The sequence below is a fragment of the Mus pahari genome, chromosome 9 (genome assembly GCF_900095145.1).
Source record: "Mus pahari chromosome 9, PAHARI_EIJ_v1.1, whole genome shotgun sequence".
NCBI lineage: Eukaryota > Metazoa > Chordata > Mammalia > Rodentia > Muridae > Mus > Mus pahari.
Genome location: NC_034598.1, coordinates 81,850,030 through 81,866,715, shown reverse-complemented (window position 1 = coordinate 81,866,715; position 16,686 = coordinate 81,850,030). Strand labels below are relative to the sequence as shown.

Below are 16,686 nucleotides of genomic sequence, written 5' to 3'. Positions count from 1 at the left end.
GCATGTCTTTTCCAACTGTCTCAGGAGTCAGAAGATCACCCTGGTAGCAGAAAGACTCTGGTTAAGCCCGGGGGGGGGGGGGGGGGAGTGGGGGAGTGGGGAAGGGTGGAGAATGATAGAGGAAGAGCCTTGTTTTAGTCTCTGGCCTCCACAGTGACAAGCACGCTCATATACAGGAATATAAACCCTCAATAAACTAAAAAGGAAGGAGTTTGTTAAAAGTGGCATCACTTTTGAGGGGACTCTTAGACAAGCTCTTTTGTTTGCATTGTTTACTTGAGGTGGGAATCTCCTGTAGCTCACTCTGATGTCATTTCAAATTTGAGGATGAGCTTGGATTTTCTTTTCTTTTCTTTTTTTCTGCCTCCACTTCCCTGGCATGTTCCACCATGCTCTAAACTTTAAATCTGTTTTTATTTCATTAAGAGCCCACTTCTGAATTTTCCTAAATTGAGTATCAGTCTAGGCAAGGGGAGGTAATAGAATACAGGGAGGACAAACTGTCTGATCCCTCCTCAGTCCCAGTACAGCCCTGCTAGGAGCCCTCTGGAAAGCCAGGAGCCAATCATCTCTAAAGCATTTCGTCAGTAACTAAAGAACAATTTCATTTCTGCCTCATTTTATTCCATGTTCAATGACTTTTGACTCTCTCCCCAGTATTTTCATGTATGCCCCACGGATACTGCTTCTCTGTGGTCAAAGCAGCTTGGCTTACATTAGCCTTACTGGAAAGAAAATTATTTTTAATCTCAGAACCTCTCCCTGCTTTCCGTATATAAATGTGCACTGTGGCGTTCCAGAAGAGGCAAATGTGGCATTTTCCAAGTGGATCTGAATTTGGAATTCTTTCCACATCTCTCCTTTACCAAGTAGTAGGGAGTTTTTGTTGTTGTTATTGTTTGTTTGTTTTTTAACAACCCCCCCCCAAAACCCCAGATAACATATTTAACTGCAGTTTGGAAAACATTCAGAGTTAAAAAAAAATTCTAAGTTTAAAATTATCTTACAAAGCCGGATATAGTGGTGCAGGCCTTTAATCCCAGCACTTGGGAGGCAGAGGCAGCTGGCTCTCTGTGAGTTTGAGGTCAGCCTAGTCTACATAGTGAGTTCTAGGACAGCCAGAGCTACAGAATAGAGAGGTCTCAAACAAATAAAAGAGAGAGAGAGAGAGAGAGAGAGAGAGAGAGAGAGAGAGAGAGAGAGAGAGAAAAGAAGAAGAAGAAGAAGAAGAAGAAGAAGAAGAAGAAGAAGAAGAAGAAGAAGAAGAAGAAGAAGAAAGAGGAGGAGGAGGAGGAAGGAGGAAGAGGAGGGGGAGGAAGAGGAGGAAGAGGAAGAAGAAGAAGAAAGAAAGAAAACAAAATAAACTCAAACAAACAAACAAACAAACAAAAAAACCCAAATATAAATAATCCCTAAAAACTTCATACTAAGTGAAAAGGTCAGTCAGCATTTACTAGCCTCTACTCATCTTCCTATGTTTCCCTCAATGTAGACACCTGAAGCATCCTGCCACCTCCTTCCTCCATCTCATTACCATTGCTGTTTGATTTTGTCTCTCCTGTCTCTGCATTAACCAATTGGTTTCTTAAGTGATCTGTGCTATACTGCTCATTTCCACTGACAGAGTTCAAGGGCAAAACTATCTTCACCTCTGAGTCTTTAAGGTCTAGCATGGTACCTGGTCCAAATGATGCTGTTAGCAATTTTTGTTTTTAAGTGAAAGAACAAATAGATCAACCAAATAACCATCTTGATTCTAAGGATCAAATTACTACTATGGTGTTGTACTAGAGAAGACATTTCTTGGGAATTTTGGCCAAGGTAGAATAATCTTTGGTTTCTAATGGCCTAATTCCAGTCCAGTGATGCGAAGGAAGAATTTCAGATGCTGAAACTCAGGCTGCAATCATGTAGATCCCCCCCTTTTTTTTTTTTTTACTATTTTGAATATTTACTAAGAGAACAGCAACAACAACAACAACAAAAAAACACCCCGCACAATTGCTTTTGAATATAAGGCAAGCATGTGAAAATGTTTGGTATAAAAGTAGGTCATGTATACAAATATTTTTTTAACTTACAAAGAACTCTGAAATGATATTAGCTCCTAACATATTATAAAATTGCTTGAATTAGATGTATGTAAAAAAATCATTAACTATTGTTTAAAAGTACATACTCATTTTTGAAGGGAAGTATAAATATGGGCATTCTTACAGGGTAAGCAAATGTTAAAGTATTTGTAGAGGATAACTATTGTTAACTTATAGTTCTGGTAATTTTGGAGACACAGGAGAAATCCTGTTGATATGTATGAACCTTATGAGCTGTAGAAAATCCATCCAGCTGTGTCCAACAAAATACTAGAAAGAAGGGAGCAGGAAGTGTCTTCAAGGAAAAAGTACATCAATCTGAAAAGATACTATTCAGAAGTCCTTAGGAAATAATGAGATTTGAAATTGGATTTAAAATATATTGTGCACTTCCTGGTGTTGAGAACAGAAAAACAAAACATAACAAAAAACCCCAATCTTCACCCCCAACCTTCCCCCTACGGGCCTTTTATATGGTTAACCTTTTCTTGGTTAGGGTGTCCACATCCGGGCCATACTGTCTTCTTTCAGTTCTCTCAGTATTTTCCTCTGGCACTTAAGTCTGCTTTTACTTTATGCTTCTATCCCTACTTGTGGAAAGAAATGGGCCAGTATCACTTTAGTTTGTCTACACATTCAGTTGTTCCTAACTGGAAAAGAAGAAAGTAAAAAGATTTACAGAAACTGGACCAACCTCTTTGGCCTGCCTTCTTCAAGCAACAGAATCTAACTCAAGGCAACAGTATTTCTTTCTGGGTCCTATAACATAGCATTGACCCTTTCACAACACAGTTTTATTGTAACCATTTTAGTTTTTGTAGAGCCAACAGTGTAATAACATTTAAAAACACTGTGGTTGAAATCAAAGCTTCGTGCGTGGGTGATTACTGCACTAGCCATGCATATCCAGTCACAGAACAGAAGAAAATTGCAGCAATCGACCGAGATATTTCTTTGTGGGTCCTCTGAAGCACTGTGTACTGTGGCAGGCATCCTGTGTACAGTAGCGCCTGGAATACTTCAAGCAGAGTTTTATTGTTGCGAGGGGACAGTGAGGGGCTGATTTATGGTGATCGGTTCCTCACCAATCGCGACGGACAGACACTGTGCAGCGTTCCGTCCATGGACAGGGTCTCCCTTGCTCTCCCGCCGCGTTTGAAGCCGGGCTTGGGGCGCGAGTTTCCTGGGAATAACCCCCCCGCCCCGCCCAGACCACGCCCCGGCCATAAGCCCCACCCTCAGGCAAGGCTCCGCCCCGCTCCGCGGCCGCCGCCGCCGTCGCCGCCGCCGGCAGGGGTCGCGCTGCCCCAGGCGAGTCGTGCAGGCGGGGGTGGGGAAGCTCCCGCAGCCGGTCGCTTTTCTCCGCCGCCGCTGGTTGGATCGTTTCAATAAAAGTCTTTTTTTTTTTTTTTTTTTTTAAACCCCCGCTCTCGCTCGCTCCGGGGAACAGGCGGAGGCGTCAATCCGCAGCCTCCGAGCGAGAGAAAGCAACGCGCACTCAGACGAACGGGAGCGGCGGCTGCGGTCTCCCCAGCGCCCGGCGGTCCAACAGCCCGCGTCCCGCCGCCTCGCTCCGCCCCGGCTCGGCGGCCGGGAGTACTGGGCCGTCCGCAAGGCTCCGCGGCCCGGGAGCCATGTTGAGCGGGGGGCTCGGCCACGCGTGAGGCGGCCGGCGGCCCTCGCGGAGCGGAAGGCGCGAGGTGGGGTGGGGGGGGAGGCCTGAGCCTGAGGCGCCTCCGCGCGTCCGCCGCCACCGGACCTGCATCCGCTCGCTCGCTCTGCGCGCCCGCCCGCCCGCCCGCCCGCCCGGAGCCCGCGGTCCCCGCACTTGCTGGTGAGTTGGCGGCGGGGCCGGGCAGGGATCGTGACGCCTGTCAGCGGGCGGCTCGGGTGGGGGGGGATCGTGTCGGTCGCATGTCCGCGCGCGGCGTGGGCTGCGGGAGTACCGAGCTGGTTGGGGGACCTGGGGGGGGAGGGGCTCCCGGCGCCGCCGCCGGGAGTTCGCAGCCGATCGGGGCTTCCTGGGGAGGCTGCTGGCCCCGCGGGGCGCCGGGAGGGGAAGAGGCGGAAAGTCCCCCCGAGACACAAAGGTCCCCCGGGCCGGGGCGGAGGCGCGGGCGCGGGGCGGCGGGAGTGGGCGAGGACGCGGCGCTGCGGGCTCCTTGGAGACGCGGGAGGCTGCGCGCGGGTGGGTGGGCAGCTCCGCGGGGGAGGAGCCCTCGCGTGGGGGAGCGGGTCGACACAAAGCTCCGGGCAGCCCTCTTGCTGGCGGGTCACACCCCTGAGTGTCGCTCCAACGGGAGGCGGAGGGACTGTGGGAAACCCAGAGAACCCGGGAAGAGGGGGGTTGTGTGTGTGTGTGTGTGGGTTCCACCGTTGTCTTAGCCGCAGTTGCTTTTCTCGGTGTTTATGTCCTGTGCTTCTGCTCCCCATCTCAGCTGGGCGGCCCCAGTTTTCTTCCTCACATCACCCCCACGCTGCCACCTCGCCGTCCCCTGTGGTTCCCCACTCATTCTCTCCCCTACTTTTCACCCACTCCTTCTGGGGTAAGCGGTATTTTGCCTTCAGCTAGGGGAACGTTTGCTAATGACAGGATGTCTGACTTGTTCTGACCCTGAACTGCCTTGAACTCTTCTCTCTCTCTCTCTCTCTCTCTCTCTCTCTCTCTCTCTCTCTCTCTCTCTCTTCCTCCCACCCTTTCCTTTCTGGGATCTTCTGTGTCACATGGCCATTAACAATTAGCTTTTCTTCTTCAAAAATGGCAAAAGCCTTTAGCTGAAATCCGTGGCTCCTTTCCCTTATGTTAATGTGGCCATCGAAGACGCGTCAGTGGCCCTGCTTTATCGCCTCCTAAGCCAAATTGATTCTCAAGACACAAGTCACAAATTTTGTTTTGAGTCTTGGCCATTCCTTTGGCCAGCAAAGTGTATTTCTGGTAGTAGAGCTTCTGTCACTTCACAGGCAATGCTTGACTTTAAGGGAGACAGCTCTTGCCTCCCAACTTTACTGTTTGTTTTTTTCCTGATCCTTTGTTGGATTTCTTTTTATCGGCTTTTGTGCAAGAATATCAAAGTAATGGATTTGAGTGACTGTTTGAGATTGACTTTATTAACCACGGAACAGAAGACCTCTGATGAGTTGAATTGACCTAAACCTTTGAATCAAGAAACATGTGTAAACTAAATTTAAGGAGGAAAAAAAAATTGCTAGTGGTAATGTAATTGGTTTTATTTTGTTGTTTTGTGAACGCCAGGAGTTGGCTTATGTATTAAACGCAGTGTCACCTGGTTAGTGAAGTCATTTCAGTTTTTTGTTGTTCTAACATCTGCATAATTCCATAAACAGTGGGTTCAAACAAAAGAAAACAATATGACTAAGGAATCTTTCATTTTAATTTTTATTTTTCTGTTTCGAGAGTGAATACAGGAATGTGAAGAGTGCTGTTCTTTTATCTGGCAAGCCATCTCCTAGGCCAGAAGCATTAACTGTTTGAATGCTGCTCTTCAAAGAACTGTTGCTGAGTCTTTGAATTGAAGCTGCTTTAAAATTCCAATGCAAGTGCCAGCAAGATGGCTCAGTTGGTAAGGGTGCCAGTCTCAGGGCCTGAATTCAATCCTGGGAACACATGCAAAGACGGAAGGCAAGAACTCCATAACATAACATTGTCCTCTGATTTCCACATGCATACACCACACACATCATCACCACCACCACCACCACCACCACCAGTTGATTCATAATCAATAATAACAATAATAGGTATTTTAAAAATCTTACATAAACATAGGAGTTTCAACTATTTTTACAGTGGAAATAAGAATGTTAATGAAAATATGAATAAGAAGAAAGTCAAAGTAAAATCCATTTATTGTAGGTGCAGCAATGTTAGTGCTGCTGTAAGGATATCATAGCCTACAACGTGCTGTCCTTATTAACACTAAAATTTTAGATATTTCAGCTAGGGATTGGTCTGCATTTTCAACTTCCTCTTTCTCAGTCAATGTTTTAGAGACCTTTGTGAAATTACAGGTCACATTATAGGAATTGATGCTTAATATACTTATCAAAACTGTGTATATTTTTTTCTCCACACTTATTAGTTCCTACTTAGATAATAAAAATGTGTCACTTCAAGAAAGTGTGTGCCCAGTAAGTGTTTCTAGATTGTGGGTCGTTCATTTTTTACCTCCATTTTTCTAAATTTTCTTATTACTTTTGCAGTCAGAAAAAAATGTAGAATTAGAGTCTTGTTAATATCGTAGTTTTTGCATTCCTAAAATAGGGTTTTGTCAAATATGTAGTTTATTCCCATCTTTGGGTTCAGGCCCAAGGAAGTAACTTTTGGTGTTAACTGTGTGACATAGTGTAACCTGTCCTGTACGAGTTGGTTATCAAAAGAGCAGAAGAGATATGTGCATAGTAAGGAAAGATGAAATTGGAGGCCTGAATTCAGAATGTGGTAGCGTTAATGCTGCTAATGGCTTATACATCATCGGTTCTACAAAAACTGGAAGACAGAAAATCTTGTTACCCTGTGCTGTAGCTTATACCTGTGGTGACTATAAGCCCTGTTGACTGCAGGGATTGTAAGGTATGTTTGGATACATTTAGTTTTCAGATACTGTGTGGTGATACTGCAATTGTGATGGCAAGGCGTAGGGTATAAGATTATTTGCTTGGCTCTGGCAAGGCTTGTTCTTAACCCTCAACTCCCAGCAAAACTGTTTTTTTCCTTCCTCAATGAAATGGAGCTACAAACTGAAAAGCAGTGGGGTACCTTATTGTGACCAGTACAGAAAGGAATTGTGGCAACTGAGGAGGCTGTTCAAAAGGGGGAGACCCGGATGCCTTCTGATACTAAAAAGCTGTCTGAACACAGCATTTCTTTGCGTGTTCCCTTTGTTATTGTCTCATAGTCTGGGATATTTACAAGATGTTACATTCGGCATCTTTATTGTTCTTTAGTCTTCGTATAATTATAACTTCACGTTCTGACATTCTTCTACATGGGTTTTCTACTTCCAGAGTGGATAATTACTGAATAAGTGTATTTCTCTGATGGTGGAGAAAGGCCATTATATGTTAAACTCTACTTATAGAAATGGTCTCTAGGCTATTTTAGAAACAATCTCTCCTTTTGTGCATGCAAAGGGATGAGTAATTTTGGATTATTTTGAATTTAAAGAGTATTTTTGCTCAAGCTTTTTAATAATGTGTTTGAATTATTTTTATAAAACGATTATGACATTTTTAATTTTTAGTGCTGATGTAATGGTATTTAAAATGCGTTTTCCATAGCACTTGTAAAATGCTAGAAGATTCATTCCATAGCTCACTAGCGAATTCAACCTGTAATGTTGCCAGTTTCTTTGAACTATTTGGAGAGAGGACTGATTTAACTGGCTTTTAAGGATTCTTCTTGTCTTTAGTGGATTTGTTACCCATTTTCTCACAGTATAATCAATCACTTGGTGTTTAGGTCCGTGTGTGTGTGTGTGTGTGTGTGTGTGTGTGTGTGTGCGTGTGTGCGTTTACTTTTGATGTCTACAAAATACTGACCTGGAAAAAGGAATTGTGAAGAGCCTGAAAAAAAACCTATTTTGGGCATAACTTTCTCACTCCACCATGTTTTGCTCTCTCTGCTGGCCAACTTGGAAAATCAATAAACATCTAACAGTAAATCTAATGTTTTATGGTCTACAGTATCATGCCATCCTAAACACTTGTTTTCAGGAGGTTGATTTACAGACCAGATCCATAGTGTGTCAGGATAGCTTGCCTAGCAGAGGGCACAATTAATATTTAATTACTTTTTTTTCTCGTCGTTCATATTATATACTGAATGATTGCATGGCCCCACAAATTCATGTGTTGAGACCCATAACCTACTGGGTTTGGAGCTAGGCTTGAGGGAACTAATTTAGATTTAGTGAAAATGATCTTATTTTCCAAAGAATCTTCCAAAACACTTTTTGATAAACCTTATCTTAGTCTACTTCATCTACCGTAGCAAAGCATCACACATGGGGTGGCTTTTTCTTCGCTGTTCTGGATTCCTGAAGTCTGAGGTCACAGTGCCAAGTTGGTTAAGTTGGTGAGGGCTCTCTGCTTTGTAGATGCCTGTCTTAACTGTGGTTTTCTGGCCTTTTGTTTGGTGCCTGCAGGTGGAGAGGAAGGATGAGAGAAAAAAGCAGGGGTGGGAGGCCTGAGGGGGGTAGAGGAAGAGAACATGGGGGAGAAGTTTTCTTCTCATGACTTCTATTATAAAGGTCTGCCCTCTGGACCTTGCTTAAATCTAGTCAGATCCCCCAGATCACCTCCAAGAACCATTGTACCGGTAGATGAGAGTCTCAACCAGTGAATCTGAAGACACTCAGATGTTCATTGTATAACCTAAGCTGTGAGAAAGAGATCCTCAATCCTGCCTGGAGCTATGCTAGACACTATTGTTTTTTTAAGTCGTCACAGGAAACCTATTGTATTGGGTAAACCTTTTCTCCTAATAAGGAAGCAAAGGCCTTAGGTTAAGTAATTTTCCCCAGGGTCCTACCACTATAGTGACCCAAGATCCAGTTAGCATTCAAAAATGCTGTGCTCATAGTGTCTCTACCAGGATGGAATGCTGAACAGCTCGCTGGCTAACCCAGAAGCCTTGCTGAGTGAGAGACAAGCACAGGCAGTGTGTGTGCAGATCGTCCCACAGTCCTCCCCGCCCTGGCTTCTCTCGTGGATGTTTTAAGTACATTTGCTTTCTTTTCAAAATGTCTGTGTTCATTTATGTTGATTTTACATGTATTAGGAGTTTTGACTTTCTATCACTTAAATTATAATGCTTTCATTATCTGAGCATATGCCATCTGTGTTGGCCAGCTTTATACTCCTGTGACAGAATACCTAAGGGAAAAAAATCACCCTTCAGGATGAGGCAGCTGTTAAGACACTTGTTTCGGAGGTTTCAGTTTGTGGTTATTTGGCTCCATGGTTTCGGGGCCTGTGGTCAGGCAGAGCATCATGGTGAGGAACATGCACTCGGTAGAGCAAAGCAGGTAAGCTCCTGTTGTCAGGGGAGCGAAGGGAGGCAGGAGGAGGAGCCTGGGATGCATTTTATCCCTCCTGCTTGTCTTCCACTGCTTCCCTTACTACACCTTCCTCCTGAAGTTTCCACTGCCTCCCGACCTCTCTCTAGGTTATTAATTTATAAATACCTTAATCTATCTGTGAGATCAATGCCTTCATGATCCAGTCATCTTCCAGACAGTCCACTGTCTGAAACACTGTTGCATTGAGAACTGCTTTTAACCCTTGAACTCCTGGGAATATTTGGGAGCCAATCCATGGTACCATCAAAGTGAAAACTTCAACAAAAAACCACACCACCTATTGTTTTGTTTTGATATAGCTTACTGTAAGCAAGGTAGAAACTTTGCATATGTTTAATCAGATATCCACTGAGAATAGAATGATAATATTTTTCATGTTGAAAATTGATCTTTAGGATAGAAAAATCTATAAGCTAGTATTGTTAGCATACATTTCTTACTCAATTTAAAGAACAGAAAATATTATTTCCTGAAAGGTGTTTCATTAAGGTGAAAAGGAATTCCCTTGTCCCATAAAGGCTAATAGTAAGAATCATTTAACTGGTCAAACTGGCACATACCTGCAGTCCCAGTGCTGAGGAGGGTGAGGCAGGAGGATTACTAACAACTTTAAAACCATTCTGAGCTATACAGTGAGATTCTGTCTCAAGAAAGTTAAACAAAATAAGACTGTGTGTGTTATGTGTATGTATATGCTCAAATGCATGTACAGAGGTCAGACGTTCTCTACCTTTATTATTTTCTTCTCTCTTTCTTTCTTTCTTTTTTCTGTTTTTGTTTCAAAGATTCTCTCAACTGAACCTGAGTTAATTTTTTTTTTTTGCCGGGACTGACCGGGCAGTAAGCTGAGCACCCTGCCCTGTCTCTGCACGGTCTCTAGCACGGCCTGTAGACATGGGCACGATGCATAGCTCTTCATGTGGGCTCTAGAACCCTGAACTCAGGGCCACGTGCTTAGGGAAGCCTTTTGTGACAGATCTGTCTCTCCAGCCCCGTCTTTTCATAGCCTGTTTTTGTTTGTTTTGTTTTGTCTTTCATTTTATGTACTTGTTCAAAAAGTACATATATATGTTCAAAAATTTTCAGTTTTCTCTGTGTGTAAATAATGAAGACAATATTCAAAGGTATCTTTCCACTGTACCCTAGATTATGTGATTATTTTGTTTTTCTCAAAGTATATATTTAATGCTACAGTGTTCTTCATTGATTGCTGACAGTTGTTTTTAGCACACGTTAATGTTCACTAATAATAGTTGATAAGATTTATTTGTGAGAAATTCCCAACTCACAAACGTAACTGAGACAATTCTTTTTTAAATAATGTGTGGTTTTCATTTTTTATTTTTATTTTTTAAGGATCAGGAAAATGGCAGTGTATATTCGAGCTAGCTGGCTTTCAATGATGAAGAGCCATGGGTGTTGATATTATAACGCTGGGAGACTTGGAGAGATCTTCTCACTTTTGAGGCCAAAATGCCATTTCCTCTGACATCTTCCTTATTCTGGTCTGACAGGGTTGTGGCCATTAGTTTATGTGTACTGTAGTGCTGACTTCATTCTGCTGTAGGGAATGTTTAAGTCTCTCTCCTTTTGACTTCCTGCTCTGTTTTCCTTTACTGTGATCTTATCTGCTCACTCCTAGGAGCACCACCTTGATACTTTGTTCAATTCAATGGACTGGAGGGGGAGGGGGCGTTGACTAGAGAATACCACAGTGATACATTGTTCAGTTCAGTGGACCAGGGGACTAGGGAATATCACCCTGATACATTTCAGTTCAGTGGACTGGGGGTCTAGGGAACATCGCCCTGATACATTGTTCAGTTCAGTGGACTGGGGGACTAGGGAACATCGCCCTGATACATTGTTCAGTTCAGTGGGCTGGGAAGACTTGGGGGGGGTACTAAGGAACATTACAGTGATACATTGCTTAGTTCAGTGGACTGGGGGGGACTAGGGAGCACCACACTGTGGTAGTAGTAAAATACCATCAGAGTTGTTGGCCTAGAAACAATAAAGAGTAATTTCAGGTTTTGAGTATTGGAGAATACCATGTTGGCAGTGTTTGTGTGAGAGTAATCTAGAAACCGGTTATAGGCCAACTTAGAGGAATAGTAATTTGGCATTTGGAGACTTTAATTACATGTAAGCTGTACTGACTTGTTAGAGAAAATGAAGAGAGAAGCCTTGTGGCCCTCAAAAATGGTTGTCTTTTAGACAAACTAAAAATACAAAACTAACATATTTCTACATAAAATATTTCTAAAGGTCTAAAAACAGTGGTCAGTACTAGTAATTTTGTTTAGCTGAAAAACTTTGATTTCTGATGAGATCTAGTTCTCTAGCTGTGTATACAGTGCCAGACTTGAATGCACCTACGATGTACAGAGTTGTGCCGCAGGATTGAACAGGGCTTTAATATTGTTCCTGCAACACATATATTTGTTTTCCAATATAATTAAATTAAAAAGCATTCTACTTTTAAAATTAAGGACTATTAAAGCTAAATCTTAAATTATATCTTTGTTGGTATAGGTCTATTATAATTAATACATTTATTTTATAAATCAGTGGTTATGGTCTGGTAACACATCTTGATAAAAATGTAACATTCAAAAGTGAACTTTCACAGTTTATGAGATTTAGAGCTTTTCAAATATCTCAACTCATTATATAGCCTTGATTCATTAATTTTTCTGTCATGGTTTTTAGATCAAAATTATCACATGTATTACTTCAGAAATAATGGAGCGAGTATTCTATTTGATAATATAATAGAGATCTGATCTGTTCAGGTTGATCAGTGATTTATAAGGACAAAAGAATCAAAATAGTATGGGATTTTTAAACTATTCATACCTCTTGGGTTTTTCTAAAATGCCTCCCTGCTCTTGCCCAGTGTGAAAGTCACTGTGTGTGTGTGTATATATGTATGTGTGTGTGTGTGTGTGTGTGTGTGTGTGTGTGTGTGGAATGTAGGACTAACTCATCTAGGATACTCATTGTGGTTTCCCTTCCTTCCTCCCTTCTCCCCTCTTCCTCTCTCTATTTGTGTGACCTCCCTCCCTCCCTCCCTCCCTCCCTCCCTTCCTGACAAGGTTTCTCTGTGTAGCCCTGACTTTCCTAGAACTCTGCAGACCAGGCTGTCCTCAAATCCACAGAGATCCACCTGCCTCTGCCTCCCAAGTGCCGGGATTAAGGCCGCACACCACCACACCAGGCTCTTTGCCGCTTCATATCCAGCAGTCTAGGAATAAAGAGGGCATTAACCTTGGGCAAGCACACTTTGGAAGAAGTGTTTCTTTAGGGCCAGGCAAATTTTCTTGCAGTCGATTCCCCTTCCTCAGCCTTGTGGGTTTCCCCTTGTTTGGCCTCTAAACATTTGAGACAGTATTTATTCTTGTTAATGACCCTTGTGTGCTACTCTCAAGACTTTTAAAAAGCAAAATAGAAGAATTACTCATGAAACTAATTTAAAGACAAATTGACCTTTCCTTTTATTTTGGATGCATGCTGTTACTGTATTCCTGTTAATTATCTTTTGTTCTAGGCCAGTGGATTTAACTTGACCCTCAAAAATTGTCTTGTTGAGTAGAAACAGAAAGTCCAGAGTGTTTGTGTGTGTTTGTGTGTATGTCTGTCTTCTGTCTGTCTATCCACCTGCCTGCCTGCTTGGCTATATCTGCCTATATCTTAAGGGTAGTCTCCAGCTCTCTGCTGGAACAACTGAATCAAAATACCTGGCTCGGATTTCTAGTGTTCTATGAAATTCTTGGTGAGTCTTGAATTTTAGCATCATGCTAAGGGACAGAGCTACTACTAATATACATATTAAATTTAGAGTAAAGACAAAATGATATAAACTTTATCTTTCAGTCTTTTACTTACTCAGAACCTTCCAGTTTTCTCGTCTTAACCATTGTCTCTGTATGAAGCTGTTTGTTCTGTTTATCTTATGCCAACTTCATGGACACTCCTGCTCTTTTAAGTTTGTTTCTTACTGGGTCTTTCTGTGGCTGGCTAGTCTTAATTACTATGCTTCTGAAAATTAATTTTAAAACATTATAGTAGTATAGATAGTCTGACCCCCCCGCCTTCTTTTCACAAATAGTTTTGTATTTTTAAGATAATTTTTATAATGTAACGTTTTTAAGGTAGCATATAATTCTTAAGGCTGTGATTTTCTTAGTTTATACGTTGATTTATCAAAAGAGGTTTAACCATTTCATAGAGTTTGACAAAAGCTTTCATTTCATATTTCATTTGTTCTCTCCCACAACCCTATTTCTTAGGGCATTTAGATATCTAAGAGTGGCATTCTCAAATGAAAGCTTATTAGTCTTTTTCTGGTATTACCTACGGTACCAGTATCATCACTTATAAGCCATATTAGTGACACCGATTGTTACAGTCCATCGTGATTAGATTGAGACATACTAGAATATTAGTAAAGACACACCCAGAGGTGTGTCTGTCTGAGTGTCTCCAGAGATGGTTAGATAACGAAGACTGTGACCCAATGAATGGGTTTAATCCATTGATAGATTTAGGCTATTGGGCTGTAGTGGAACTATGATAAGTCGTGCCATATGGAAGAAGTAGGCCACTGGGGGCATAATTTTGGGTGCTATGATTTGCCTTGACCACTTCCTGTTAGTGTGTACTCAGCTTCTGGTCTGCCTTGGTGTGAGCTGCTCCATTATACCCTTCCTGTTGTGATCTGAAACCACAGATTTAACTCTTTACTCTTCTGAGTTGTCTATGTCAAGTATCCTATCACGGTGATGCAGAAATCTAACCTGTTAATGTATAAAGTGACTTTTGTTTTGGCTTATTGAATAGAGCACATGGTATGTAAGTGTGAGGACCTGAATGTGAATCCTCAGCGTCTGTGAAGTCTGGCACTGTAGCTTGCATCTTGGATCTCATTATTACTGTGGTGACATAGGAGCTGCAAGCAGGGGTCCCAGGAAGCTGCAGAGCAGCTACCTTTGATATCTGCTTCTTCCCTGTGTCACACAAGTAAAAGGTGACTCCTGAGCTCCTCTGACCTCCACATGTGCATCATGGCACCACGCCACACACACTTGTTCTTTATAAATTGGCTTATAGTAAGATATCCTCTGTATTCGGTGCAGGGATGTTGAATTTTTTTCTTCTTCAATCCTGGAATTCTTTTTTTAAAAACTACTTTTATTTTGTTTCAAAGTGTGGCTTTTTTTTTTTTTTAAATTGGAGACAATTATTTTTGGTAATCCATCTAATTTTTATTTCACCCTTTTAAAATTATTGGTGCCTTATATCTTCCAATCTGGTATGTTAAGACACTCATTCCACATAATCTTTTGATGTTCTTATTTAGGTTTTTTTTTATTGTCCATTTATAAACGGAAGGCAAAAAAAAAAAAAAAAAGTGTAGACTGAAGGGTGGTATGAATGTTCATGGAAAGAAGACTGCCGCTCAGTCCCCTCAGCTCCTGAGGATGTTGATGTAATTTTGTTTTCAAAACTGTCTTTTTATTATCGTTTGTACTCTAAGTATGTGTGCTATCAGTAAGAATTGCTTCAGGATTGGAGCACACTTTCTTTTACTTATTTTCTAGGTATTACTATTTCAAGAGAACCTCAGTAAAACATTAGTGGTTTACTTAGGGAAAAGAAGCCCATCCTGGGGGCAAAGGAACATTCGAGTGGGACCTGCTAGGGAGGTGGTTCAGTCAGTACATTGCCTTGCAAGCATGTAAAAAAAGAGAGAGAGCAATGAGAGAAAGGATTTTATGTCCTTTTCAAAATATGGGCTGACATCTCTTTTGGGCCTTTTCAGAAAGTTCAAATATAAAAATATGGGCTGAGGAGATGGTTTGGTTGCTAAAGCACTGATTGCAAGTTCAACCCCCAGAGTTCAGGTAAGAAAGTTGGCATGATGGCATGCACTTAGAGTGACAGGGGGATTCCTGGGGCTCTGTAATCAGCCAGGCTAGGCTGCTGGGAAACTCCAGACCTGAGAGAGACTCCTTCTCCATAGATAGATAGATAGATAGATAGATAGATAGATAGATAGATAGATAGATAGATAGATCCAGACCTGAGAGAGACTCCTTCTCCATAGATAGATAGATAGATAGATAGGCAGGGCAGGGCAGGGCAGGCAGGCATACACACACTCACAAATACATATACATATATACATATATGCATATACATATATACATATATGCATATACATATATACATATACATACACATACACACACACACATATATATATATACATATATATATATATACAAATAAATAATTTATGCTGGAGATCTTTGCATATTTAGGTCATTTTTTTTTTTATTAATAGGCATTCCGTTCTGTAGTTGTGTTGTGATTTCATCTTTTGATTCTTAGCTGTTCCCTAAGATAAGGAACTGTGTATGTATTGATGTTCAGCTGTAGCTCCAGAGTGTTGTGTTGCATATAGAAAATGCTGGCCTCTGTCTCTGTCTCTGTCTGTCTCTCTCATACACACACATGCGCACACACATTACTGCATGTGTCTGAGAAGGAATCCCATGTGTCTCTTGGCCCGTCCGTTGGATGGTGTAAGAAGCAATGGTGCCTCGGTAGGAATGAGCATGCTCCGCTCACATTGGCTCTCAGTTGTTAATACCTGTCTAATAAAAGGAACCAGGCCTCCTTGAAGAAATGCCTGACTCCTTGGACTGGGAAAAGAAGTGACCATTTCAGGTGACTCCATGGCATCTTACAGTGCCGGTGTGTAAGAAATATTTAAACACCCTGAGTTTTATTTGTCAGCTCCCTGCTGGAAGAGTACACAGTGGCTAGTACCAGAATAATGGGAGACCAAAATAAATTAGTATTCAGTTAACCAGAATATAAAGTAATATTGTGATTTATACTGATATAATCTCTTGTGCAGAATTCTAACTCATAAATGAAGCCATGCATGTGTAACAGTTTCTTACTCCTAACTTTGTTTTGTTTTTTTAAGAGAGGGTTTCTCTATGTAACCCTGGGTGTCCTAGAACTCACTCTGTAGATCAGGCTGGCCTCTAACTCAGAGGTTCACCTGCCTCTGCCTCACAAGGGCTGGGACCAGAGGTGTGCACAGCCACCACATCCTGCCTGATTCCTTACTTCTAAGTATAAATTACACACAGCAATTTCTTTATAAAGAGCGCATTGTAAGAATTTGGGGGAAGAATAAGTTGTGTAGGACAAACCTGAGAAGCACTACCTTAGTCAGGTGGTCAGAGTTAGCTTCAGCAGTTATAAATGTGTTGGTAATATTTTGTGGTGAGAATGTACTTTGTTTTTGTGATTTTTTTCCATCCTGCAAATTATAACTCTAGTTTAATTGTAAGAAAGCATGAGTCAGCCAGGCGGTGGTGGTGCACGCCTTTAATCCCAGCACTCGGGATGCAGAGGCAGGCGGATTTCTGAATTCCAGGCCAGCCTGGTCTGCCAAGTGAGTTCCAGGACAG

At 42.0% G+C, this 16,686-nt stretch overlaps 1 protein-coding gene across 1 annotated transcript in view; it reads left to right on the top strand.

The window, feature by feature from the left end:
• The first annotated feature begins 3,432 nt into the window (after positions 1-3,432).
• Positions 3,433-16,686, top strand: part of Cdk17 (cyclin dependent kinase 17) — a 77,585-nt gene continuing 64,331 nt past the window's right edge. Inside the window, exon 1 of the mRNA XM_021204461.2 lies at positions 3,433-3,927. The gene's annotated coding sequence lies outside the window, so the exon portion shown is untranslated. The remainder of the gene's footprint in view (positions 3,928-16,686) is intronic.